This window comes from Leptinotarsa decemlineata, unplaced genomic scaffold (assembly GCF_025532065.1).
Source record: "Leptinotarsa decemlineata unplaced genomic scaffold, Ldec_3_MD MMD2_tig00026354_RagTag_RagTag, whole genome shotgun sequence".
Lineage (NCBI taxonomy): Eukaryota > Metazoa > Arthropoda > Insecta > Coleoptera > Chrysomelidae > Leptinotarsa > Leptinotarsa decemlineata.
This window is the reverse complement of record NW_027412702.1, coordinates 195829-209069: the sequence shown is the minus strand read 5'-3', so window position 1 is coordinate 209069 and position 13241 is coordinate 195829. Positions and strand designations below refer to the sequence as shown.

The 13241-nt window shown below is 33.6% G+C and overlaps 1 protein-coding gene across 4 annotated transcripts in view; it reads right to left on the bottom strand.

Moving 5' to 3' along the window:
• LOC111510807 (uncharacterized) overlaps positions 1–13241 on the bottom strand; it is a 148167-nt gene that overhangs the window by 74385 nt on the left and 60541 nt on the right. For 2 of the 4 annotated variants that reach the window (XM_074184536.1, XM_074184537.1), the window contains exon 4: positions 3511–3612. The exons of the other annotated variants lie outside the window; for them this stretch is intronic. The gene's annotated coding sequence lies outside the window, so the exon portion shown is untranslated. The remainder of the gene's footprint in view (positions 1–3510; positions 3613–13241) is intronic. 4 annotated transcript variants of the gene reach the window in all.

The following is a 13241-nucleotide window of genomic DNA, read 5'->3' as shown; positions in this document are numbered from 1 at the left end:
GGATGAACAGAAATGTCCACCCCAATCCACCGCTTGGAATGAGGCTAGACATAGCAGATCACCTCGTGATGTAATATAAAGGCCAAGGCAGAAAGGAGAAAGAGATAGAAAGAGGCAGGAGTGACAGCAACGATAAGTGCACCCTCCTCCTCCTCCCCCATTCCAACTCCAACAGCAAGGGAACTTCCTGCGGCGGGCGCCAAGAACTCCGCTTTGAATACAGGCAAGGAACCGGCTGCTCCTAAGGAAAGCTCCCTAACTTGTGCACCTCCACGGAGGGAACCCCAAGAAGGTTGAAGAAGTCGCGCAACGACAGTTATATCGCTGCACCTTCCAAAATCTTCGCGGAGGCCACTGTGAGACACCACAAGGTTGCCAAAGAGAGTGTGTGTTCGGCGAGTCTTGGCCTACACCTGCCAATATAAAGGAGACGTTTCCTAGTGACCTGTCCACCTTCCTGAAAAGGACAGGATGGACGATGCATGACCTAGGAGGACAACTCCTTGGGAGGATGTACAATGGGTCACATGTGGCTTAAGTTATGTGGGTCTACACTCACCCTTCCTACTCTACAGATACAGATGTACGTACAATGATTTTCAGCATAAATATCAACCAGTTAATCTGTGACTACACTGATATTATTCAAATTCGAAAAACATCAAAACGTCATTTGAAACTGCAATAAAATATACCACCTTTCTTCATAATCGCCGAAAAGATATCTGCATATTTGATTAAAAAAAACCTGTTTCTTCGAAACAAAAACACACATTTTTTTCAACTTTTTTCAAAAAATATGACAGGAAATCACTTCCTGAATTCAAAGTTATCTCTTATGATATACCTACCTTGTATATGAAAAAATGTAAAAGGGACAAAGGCGACTTCTCGAAACGTCAATCATTCATCACAACTCCGAATAACAATTATGTTAATTATTCTCATAACAGACCAGTTACTGAACACTTGCACTATTTCGCAGCGTAGTAACTTTTCAGTCTGCCCTTATTCAGACTCTTCATGGAGCCTGTTTTATTTATTCTTCGAATTGTAAAACAAATTGAAATACATACCCATATTTCTATTACGAATTTTTTTCACAGATTTAATATGATAGCAATGTAGTTTTTACTCCAACAAATGGAAAAATAATCAAAACTTCAACCGACTAATTACAGGTTGAAGGTATTTTGTATTCGTACAACAACTACAGTTCTTAATAATGAAAATAATTTCATTAAATCACTTATAGTATTCCGGATATTAAATTAATTGTTACACAAAGCTAATTAGAAACATTAAGACAGTAATTGAAAATTATTTCTATGGCGCTCTATGCGGTGAAACGGAAAGCGTTAAATTACATTTTCATCGTTCTGCATATAATTCCTTCAAAGCCAGCATTAAGATATTTAAGCTTATTAACGTTTTGTGACAACTATAATCGCATTAAAAAAATGTATTACCGACACGAAAAAGCTTTCAATTCAAAACCTACCCGTGTTTATAATAAATATGTCAACGGAGCACTGAATTATAAACAGAAAGTTCTAAATACGAGCCATCAAAAAGCACGAACTCTAACGGGGAGGTCCCAAAGTTTAAGTGGTGACTGACGTCTTCAAGTGTTGCGCGATGCATTGAATATCGATATTGGCCACCCGGTAAGTGGTTTACTTAATCACTTATAAGTGATTTTTCAGTTTCCGTTATTCATTAACAAAAGAGTACATGCCACAAGGTATTGTTATTGGTTACAGATATTTGAGTTAGGAGTATTTTCGAAGGGAAATCCTGAAGTTCCACTCAATATTTTTTCATCTCGACAAAGTTGAGCCACTTGACTTCAATCAAGCCAGTTTATTCGAGATATTCTCTGGAGTCAATCGTGATGTGATATAGGACTGGAAAAATATGATCACAATGAGAAAACCGAGAAAGATTCCTAGACCCTGTGAGTTTTATATTATTTCAAAAAATCATGTAAGAAAATTGGCAGTAAGAATCTCTCTGTTGAACGAAAAAATCTAAGACGGTAACAACGTTGCTGATAGATTTGACGGAAGGCGGAAGACGAATAAAAAAGATTAAGTAATCCAACAACAAATTATTGGTTTTTTAAGTTTTGTAAATTTCATTTTTACGCGAAACTTTTTATTAATTCAATTTGAGTTTCTAGCTTACCCATTTCTAAAATAGGCTTGCTAATTTTATCACCATTGCCAATACTATAGTGATCACAATCCTCAATGGAATGGACTTTAAAGCAGCATGAATACCATATCATGATCTACATACTCTCATCTGTATTCCGATATCCACAGATGATTTTAATGAGAAATTGAATTCGATAAAACAAATTGCAGTAAACAACAAACTTTAAACCCAACATGATTCATGAAATTCTTGTCAAAAATCTTTTCAAACAGGACATGAACCAAGTATACCCCCTCATTGAAAATAATACTTATAACACCTACATATATAGGAAAATCATCAGAAAAAATAAAGGGACTACTAAACAAAGAGAACATCAATATAGTATATAAAACTGGTAACTCCTTGGGTAGACATTTAAAAAACAACAGTGTCAAACATGGACCAAGATAACCAATTAGAGGTCTACTAACATGTGGGCTGTGTCCAAAAGTGTATACAGGGTGTACCATAAGTACGTTAAAATATTCAAGTGACGTATTCCTGAGACAATTAAAAAAAAAGTCAACATGAACTTGTGTTCAAAAATGCTTCATTTCGGAGATATGGGGTGTCGAAATTGAATTTTTTTGTTCGCTTTTTGAAAATAACTCTTGCAAAAAATAAGTTATTTGCACGAAATTCGGTACCTGGGTTTTTTTTTGACGTGAGAAATCGTATTAATTTTCATGTAACATGTAGACGCTGCTATATGTTTATTATTTATTTCAAGTTGCCCTAACTTCTTTGACAGTGAACTTTTGGTACTTTTCATAAAAAACCTTATTCCCACAACTTTTTCAAGTAAAAAAGGTATACTTCCTCAAAAACGCCGGAGGTGATCGTTTTCGAGATATTTACAATTTTCTATATCGATGCATATTAGTTTATAACCAAATTTTATTTCTTCGCTTGTAAATTAAGTTAATTAAATCGAATAGGCTATGTTTATAAAAATAGTAGTTCGCTGTCACATTTTTAACTAGTAATTGCCAAATTCACTGTTCGGAGTTTATAAAGTGATTTTTTGGTACCATGTCCGACTTTACGAATGCTGAAATGGCTGATATGGTTTTTGCATACGGCTTGGCTGACGGAAATTCAAGCGAGGCCAGACGCATCTATCAGGAAAGGTATCCCCAACGCGTGACTCCTGGTGCAGCGACATTTGCGAATCTTTTCCGGCGACTTTCCAAATCTGGAAGCTTTGAAACAAATTCTGCAGTAGGATTCACAAAATCCTGAGAAATTAATGGCCCGGAATCATGAGTGATACGGTAATTTGTACTTTTTTATCGACGAAAATCTTACCGGACTCTTATACCTGCAACTTTGGAAGAACCTATCATACCTGGGATTGTAGCTGACATTGAAAATGGTGCTTACATCTACGATCCAATTTTTCACCTCCACCTGTAAGAGAATATACAGATGAGGAATTTCCTGGTCGTTGGATATATTGAATGACCACCAAGGTCTTCCTCGCTCCCCTTGACTTTTGCTTGAGGGAATATGTAAAGGAGCAGGTATTTTCAAGAAAATTAGCAAACTTTGTTGACGATGATGATGCGTGTGCTACTTACACCAGAAATTCTGATAAACGTAAGGGCGGAAAATTAAAATAGACTCTACTTGCACCTTTCCCAATTACCAGAACTCCAATACTCACTGTTTTTTTCATCTCCTGAAGACGCCAACTTGGTTGAAACGCGATCGAGAGAAGTATTGAAGTTCTGGTGAGGGAAAAGTACTTGTTTTTTTTATTCTTCGCCGGATGTTCCAGTTATAGCTTTTATTATTTCATGGAGATTAGTGAATCTGTGCGAATTACGAATCATGCCTTGTTATTCGCAATTCACACTAAAGAAAAGATTGATATCCAAAGTTTGTTTAACAGTTTACCGTAACTCTATTGATAACTGTCTCATGTCTAATTAGCCATGAATACAGTATTTTACATCCCCCGAATAATATAAATAAATGACATGTTCAAAAAATGTGAACTTTACAACATGTTCAACAGTTTCTCCATTGGTGGTTACTGTTTGGTTGGAATCTTGATATGAAATATTCGTTTCATTGATATGAAACTACTGTTCTGTAAAGTTACTAGGTGAAAGTGTGCTTTCATCAGTAGTTTGGTCGGGTGAAGATATAAAATGATTGTGATAAAGAACTTCTTCTTTCAGATAACTCAGCTAGTTTTTTATGCACTTGAGTATGTACCTTCGTAAATTTAATCCATCGTATGTTCTAGCGGTAACTTGTTTACTATGGTTACCTAGTTCAACGACTTTGTCTCCAACTATCCGACATTACTTGGATATCTTGAATTGGAATCGTTCTGAAATTTACTCATTTTTTCTAGTAATAGAAGCATGGACTTGGATATACTGAGTCCTTTCGAAAAGTATTTATATAGTCCAAAAATGCCAATTTTATATCTGATTCAACAGACTGATATTTTCTCCATTCTACCTCCTCTGCAACTCTTATCGTTTTCAAGATCCCCATCGGTCAACTCGATCCTCATCACCCGCTATAAAAATAGCTCAAACTCAATAGGCAATTTTCTCAAGATCATTGGCGAACTGGAATGCATATTATAGATAATTGAAAAATCAGACCCTGAAAAGTCAGTCGTTTGATTTCCCCCTCGTATGTCTGTATCGAAGGGAAAAACTTGTCGCTTCAAAAGGTTCATTCGTCCAGTAGCAACCCTTATTGCCAGCCCACAAATGCGTATGGAATAAAAATATGTCATTCTTGTAAGCTCGAGCCTTTCATAACCCTTATCAATTTCAACAGAAGATACGAAAAAAGATATGAACTTTTTGGCTGTCTGAAAGGACTTCAAGTCACAATTGGAATAATTTTTTTATGGTGTGCTTGAAATATCGTTTCTAACTTAGTTGCCGCAAGTTAAGTAAATTGGATAATACCATTAAACGGAAAATATGAACAAATAGCTAAAACATCAGACAAGTGAAGGAGTTAATTTTAGTAAGTTGAGTTTTTTCCGTCTCTGTCCGAGTCTTATTCTCCAAGCGATATTGGAACCTAAAATAGGGGCAAGTGAATTTAAATCTTGATTACATTCTCTCCGAAACTTTATAATTGTATTTCGAAGTTGAACATTGACTTCTCTATCTTCCATCTTCATCAATAAATGCAAGTCGAAACATAACTTCAGAATATTTTACAAAGGTCGGTTAGGCGTTAAATGAAGTGATTTACAGTTATCTTAAAATATTTTTATTCTGCAAACTTTACATGTATTCTACATGCCTCAGAGCAGACCTCAATATTTCATTTGACAAGATGGATCATATAATAGTATAAGAGCCAGTGAGCGGCTACCTGCATGTATTTGACCAGACTTAGGTTTTTGTACATTGAGGCCCCTATACCTACCGTACATGAGATGGGACCTCACTAAGCCCAAAGTGGTGGACGCAATGTGTGCGCAGGTAGGACAGGTTTCGATGTTTTAGTAATTTCAAAGACATTTGACAACGTTTGCCGTTTTGATATTTTGAAATATATTATTATTGTGAACGGAAAATAATAATGGCTGAACATTACCTCGCGTTCAACATTGTGGCAGACATATTTGAAAATATTCAAAAAAATTATTTTGAAAGTAATTGACGAGATCTGCCATTGATACATTTTACTTATTATAGTTTTTAAAACTTATATTAATTAGGGCAGAAGTATTCAGTGCATACAAGCATTAGCAAATAACAAATTCTGAGATACTACCCGGCCAGATGTCTATGTATGACGATAATTGTTTTACATCAAAATGATGTTTTCATGATTTACCTAATCACTGCATTTATTGGAATTAATATTTTTTATGTAGTTCATATAGTATTTAAAAAAATTTACAATAAAAAAGACGATAAAATACGGAAAAAATTTAAATATTAAGATATATTAAGGTAACATAAATATTTATATTCATTGATCTTCATTCATCATCATCCGGGTAATGTTCATCGTTGTGAAAATCATCTTCATCATCAATTGAGTCAGATTCTGTAAAAATTAAACGTAAATTGTGAAATATTAGTAATTTATGAATAGATTTGAACATGAATTGAAGGGATTATATTTTTTAGGAGTGATTAATTTTTGGGAAAGAAAGTTTTTGGCTTTCTACTACTCCATCTTGATACAAAAAAATAAGGATGAGGGAGTCTTTGGAAGACTCCCGTCCATCTTGATACAAAGATGAGGGAGTCTTTGGAAGACTCCCATCCTTCTTTTTTTGTATCAAGATGGAGTAGTAGAAAGCCAAAAACTTTCTTTCCCAAAAGATTTGAACATATTCGATAAAGAATAGATTTTTATCAACTTACCAGGAATATTGGTGATTCTGACAAAAGATGGAAGTTGATCTCCCTCGAACCATTTGAAGAAAAATGTGTTTCCTGCTCAATCCAGCCATACTCCAATGGGTTTAAAGTTGTAGGTTGCTTTTTGTAAGCATTTTTTCAAATAGTAGAAATATAATGAGCTCTCAAAAGTTGTTGGTAAAGTTCACTCTTACACGGTGGTATTGAGGTTGCTTCAAAATGTTGTACTTTCTTGGTGAAATTCTCATTGACGCCTGAAGCTTTGTAGCTGCTAACAAATACTTGGAATCTTCCATCATCTACGTCCTTAAATTTTTTGGCATTGTAGAACTGATAAGCTAACTGCTGAATAACATTAAATATGTCTTGTTATTGGTCCTTAGTTAAATCTTCGTCACCAATAGTAGCAAATGCTTCTTGAAATACAGTATTTTTTTCAGCAAAGAGAAAGGTCTTTTCTTTCCTTTTGTTTGGAAAGAAGCGGGATTAAAATCACATCCGGTGAACGCATGTTCTCCGATTAAACTTTTGGCTAACAATTCACCAAACTCCGTATAAATTTTTGTTATGTCAATATATCTTTCATTGTTTCCAGTTCCATTGAGCATCCAAATATTAGAATTAGAATTCTTCAAGTTTGCCATATTACCAATCATTATTATTAAAATATGGGTATCAGAGGCTCTGATAACAATATTCGACTGCTCAGCGATATTGCAAGCATGATAGATTATTTTTGTATCTGCTTCTTCATGTGAAGTACAATATAAATCTTCAACAATACTTGACTGTATCTTCTCATCAACAACTTGATACGATTGACAATTTCGGAAATTTATATGAATTTTTTGATTGCCTAAAAATTATTTCATTTCCTCACTACACCATATTTTCGAAAAAGCCTACAAGAGCCTCCTTAAACTTTGTATTTTTTAATTCTTTTGCAAAATCAGAAGGTCGCACTTGGTCAGGCCCAGAAATAATGTAATCAATCAATGATGCTTCATGTCGAAAATATTTTATTGGTCATATATTGGTCAAAACATATAAACATATATTGGTCAAAGAATACATCTATTGTTTGGGTGGAATATTTAGATACCATTTGCAAAATTTTTTCTGAATTACTTCCGAACGTTTTGGGAATCTCTTTCATAGAAAGAAGTATGAAAAATCCATCAATTAAGGCTACATCTGTACTACTTGGCGGTTCTTGATCTATATTTGGTTGAATGGATTTTACAAGTACAGATTTATCAGTTTTACAGAAACCACCATCTAGATGACATAAAGCAAGATGTACTGGAGTAACTGGAAATGGTAACATTTCTAAAACAACAACAACATTGAAATTCCCAGCAAACGACCAAATAAATCTCGCTGTAGCTTGATCTCTTGATGCTTACCTCCAATTTTCACAGACTTCTTCTTTACAAGTAGACATGAAAAGTTGTGTATGGGTGTCTTTTTGATGGCTTTTTCAAATCTTTTTGAATCAAATGCACACGCAGATGCAGTCTATGTATACATCTGGCCGGGTAGTATCTCAGATTTTGTTATTTGCTGATGCTTGTACGCACTGAATACTTCTGCCTTGATTAATATAAGTTTTCAAAACTATAATGAGTAAAATGTATCAATGGCAGATCTCGTCAATTACTTTCAAAAACTATTTTTTTTAACATTTTCAAATATGTCTGCCACAATGTTGAACGCGAGATAATGTTCAGCCATTATTATTTTTCGTTCACAATAATAATATATTCCAAAATATCAAAACGGCAAACGTTGTCAAATGCATTTGAAATTACTGAAAAATCGAAACCTGTCCTTCCTGCGCACACATCGCGTCCACCACTTTGGGCTTAGTGAGGTCCCATCTCACGTACGGTAGGTATAGGGGCCTCAATGTACAAAAATCTAAGTCTGGTCAAATACATGCAGGTAGCCGCTCACTGGCTCTTAGACTATAATAATCTTCATCAAAATTACATTTTTCGAAAAATTTGTGTTGCTGTCTATCGTCCTTACAGGGGTCAGGTCATTTATATAAAAAATAACCTACATAACAAATTTAAAATATATATCATATCGTCTTCGAAAGTAAAAAAAAATCGAGATCTGTAACCTATTGAATGTAAATTGATGAACCGAATGTATAAATTGGAAGTGAAAAACTAAAGGAGTATAGTGCATTTATTACAGCTTTGAAAGGAGTGGAGAAAAAAGGTTGTAACATTTTTTATATAACTCAAATGTATTTTGAAAAATGAATAACTCGAAAGTCAAATCTAATTTTACTGACAAATTTAATCTTTTTCAAAGTAAATATTTCAGAACTTTTTGGCGAAAAACATGAAAATCGTTAAACCGAAAGAATATTCGGTCCATACCATACAAAACAGTGATATTTATAAAATAAGCTGAAAGCCGTTATCGGTGATTGATGTACTATATGTCATATTGAGTATATAAGGGTTTCGCAAAGTTTTAAAAATCATCTGGGAACTATTTCTTGTACATAATTTAAATATCTAAATTCAACTGCCTTACTTGTATTGACGTTAGAGAGCTCACTATTTTATGCGTGGAATAACAATTTCTAGGGGTAAGTTACACAAAAAACATAAAAAATATAATTAGTACAGTTTATTGTATGACTTTCACTATAAAGGACCAGTATGGGCCAGTTCTATTCAATTATAAAAAATCTATCATAAATGCGAATTTTGCAGCAAACTTCATTTCATGAAATATAAAACATCATCAGTATGGTCAACTATTTCACCAATTACACAATTGAATTTTATATCAAGATAATATTTATTGCAAAACAAGCAAAATCCACAAATACCCCATCGCTATACGCTATCGCTATATAATGAATATGAAGTAAGGAAAATTGGTTTAGATCGTCTATTGGTAATCCTGAGTCATAGAACAATAACTTTTTTTTCTAACGACGTAATTTACTTAATGGGCTGGCCAAATGCTCGTTGAAAACAAGGGCCAATAACTTGAGAGAGAGAAAGAGAGAGATACAGAGAGAGAGAAAGAGAGAGATAGAGAGAGGGAAAATTTACTATTAAGGCAATAATATTAAAACTTTTGAGTTGAGCTTAATAATGTTACTTTCAACCAAAGTAATTGAATCAGTCGTTTGAGAAACCCCAGTTGTCCGAAAATTAAAACTGGTTGAAAACCCAAAGAAATGTTTAGAAACCTGACAAATTTTGATAACGAGAACATTCTATCGGGTTTGCAATACTTTTTTGAGCCATCAGAATGAGTTGGATGGATATGTAGATCTGCCTTAAATTTTACAAAATAATCGATAAAAACAAAATAGATGTTTATGGAAAAGGGATGATTCTCAAACGACTAATTCAATTGCTTCATCCTCATCCAAACGTCGGGTACTTTTGGGGTTACCCTCGTACATTTTGTTTTACTGAAATTTTCCCAAAACAAATATGGTCATTGAAGGAAATAATATAATTATTTTCTATAACATATTTACGTCAAAAACCAATGAACGTGGTCTGTCTCATTGAATATATATACTCAATTCCCAATTCAGTAGACGTCTGACTTTTTCTCGGCCATCGGTAAACCCCTCCTCACGATAAAACTTTTTTATATCGAATCGCTGGCCATCGTTTCTTTTTATATAAGTCTGAGTAGTTTCATTTCTAGATTTTGGATCGTGTTTCATAAATCTTGTGAATTCCACTTTTTCCATCGATATTTTTCTGCTTATTTATTCGACAGATGCGGTAAAGTAGCATCCATTACAATAAGGCCGAATGCGGCCGAATTTTGGCAAAACAAATTTATTTCAACCATTTTTCAAATAGCTTCCTATTCATACGAAGATGACAGGCGGTTGTGTATATTTTCTGTATATAACAATGTGTATGTATTTATCTAGTTTTTGTGTTTCGGTCCCCGAACAACAAAGTGGTTGGTTTACTCTTCTCCTCCTTCGGGTAAAATCATATTTGAAGAGATAATGTATTTTTCACTAATGTAACCGAAGGTGGATAAGCATTGAGAATGATTCATAACTAGATGCCAGATTTCTCACTTGACACCACCAAATTGTGAAATGTTTTTGTGAAACAGAGGGCACGGGGTGGAGAGGTCAAGAAAATGAACTCTACATCTATTTGGTGAGGTATCTAAGCCATATTTATTAAGGCTAAAAATGAAATTCCAACGCTCTTTGATCCACGTGATTTAGTATTCTGCAAAAAAGTTGTACTTTAGCTAATCATAACACTGATTTTGATAATTAAGTGTATTCTATTATAGATGTGAATGTACCATTGAAGTAATTATGTGATGTCACTAATACGTTTCATATTGTTAGCAGATAGTATTGTCATGGATTTCAACTCATACTTGGTATTCTGCAAAAAAGTTGTACTTTAGCCAATCATAACATTGATTTTGTTAATTAAGTGCATTCTATTGTAGATGTGAATGTACCATTGAAGTAATTATGTGCTTGGATGTCACTAAAACGTTTCATATTGTTAGTAGATAGTATTGTCATGGATTTCAACTTATACTTGGTATTCTGCAAAAAAGTTGTACTTTAGCCAATCATAACATTGATTTTGATAATTAAGTGCATTCTATTGTAGATGTGAATGTACCATTGAAGTAATTATGTGCTTGGATGTCACTAATACGTTTCATATTGTTAGCAGATAGTATTGTCATGGATTTCAACTCATACTTGGTATTCTGCAAAAAATTTGTACTTTAGCCCATCATAACATTGACTTTGATAATAAGGTGCATTCTTTTGTAGATGTGAATGTACCATTGAAGTAATTATATGTGATTGGATGTCACTAATACGTTTCATATTGTTATTAGATAGTATTGCCATAGATGTCAACTCATACTTGGTTTTAAAAACATATAACTATACTGTTTGGAACCTTTGGTGTAGTAATGAATATTAGTGCAGTTTTATCACAACACTAAACCGTTATTTTTTTGTTGCGATGAAACTTCTGTAATACTATACTTTTTGTTGAAGGGAATATTGAATTATTACTTTAATCGATAGAAAAAACATATTATTAAATATGAATTGAAAGTGTGTTATTGATATTATTTTAAGATAATTTAATTTTGATTCAACGCATAAAATTGAAAAAATTCCATTGATTTGAATAGTCGCATCCGTGTCTAAGTCATACTTCCAAAGTTGAATCTTCAATACCCAACAAAAGACCTCGAAATACGTACCTAATTGTTCAATTATCGATGAAATAATCACATGTCACAGCGACTCTTGTAAATAAACATGTTTTCACTGAATTTCCTAGATATAATAATTATTTCAAATCTAAATTGAATTTGCATAATTTATCGATTACAGCGCATACACATGTTTGCATCACCATTCTTCGTAATAGGATTATTCAAAATATTCTATAATTATCCAGAAAATGACATATTGTGCTGCGAAAATCGCTTCAAGCTGGTGGCGGTTTTATACTGAAAGCCGTTTGCAATGATGATAATAATTACGTAGATCAAAACACAAAAGTATCTAGAGGATTCTGAGAAAGCCAAAAACTGCGGTTGAAATCACGCCTTATTAGTGATTGGTAAAAAAATTGACGGGTGTGAAGTTATCAACATCCACAAAGTACACCGAGAAAAAAACATCGAATTATCATTTTTTTCATTTACCGACTCTATACACCCACCATTTTGCAATATGGATACGCTTATTAACTGATTTAGTAAAAAAAGAACCGTTCTAGATTTAAAAAATTCGGACCATGAAAAATCGACTTTGTACATATTGGAACATGTTATACCTGACGATCTATTCCATAGAAAAAACTTTACGTCATAGTTTTCCAGGTCATCCCATTTAAAAGCATTGATAGGCTCTGGATTACACTCTAAAATGTAATCCATCCATCCAAGATATGTCAACTAGTCTATCTAAACAACTCTAGAGTATTTTTTGTACAAATGTTGAAAATGAATGATTCGCTCAATCTCCACGAAGGCAGAGATCACGAAAAGAGCTCCATTTAGAGCTCGTAGTTCTCAGGATTTCGTATGTATATTCACCTTCAAAAGAACAAGAACCGGCAAGATATACTCATTTCAATAATGTATGAGCTTTTAGAAAGAATTTATCGAGTTGAGCCTCTTTCATTCGACACAGATTCCTTCTTCTTTGAACGGAGAAGTTTAAAGTGTTTAGCGGAGATATTGTTTACCAAGAAAAGAAATAGGTCTTTGTATGGAAGTAGTATTTGCTTTCCAACAAGAAAACTATATAAAATGGAAGAAATAATTACCATTTCATCCATCATTTCGTGTCTAATGGTTTGTGTTCGTTTGTTTACATTGATTTAATTTCCAATCAAAGTTTTACTATGAAATAAAAGATAGAAAGCAAGGGTGCTCAGTTCTTAAAATGCTTTTCAGTTTTCAATGGTTTGATAAAAAAAATATTCATTGTTCATATCGAATTAATATATTCTGTTGACGCAAAGTTTGCAGCCTTATTCAATGACAGCAAAGGTTGTGAAAAGATCCGAGAGATTGTTAACACTTTTTTGTAACTAATACTGTACGATCATGTGATCAACGAGATTATAGATCTACGAGTGAGATACATACTGGCATATAAGT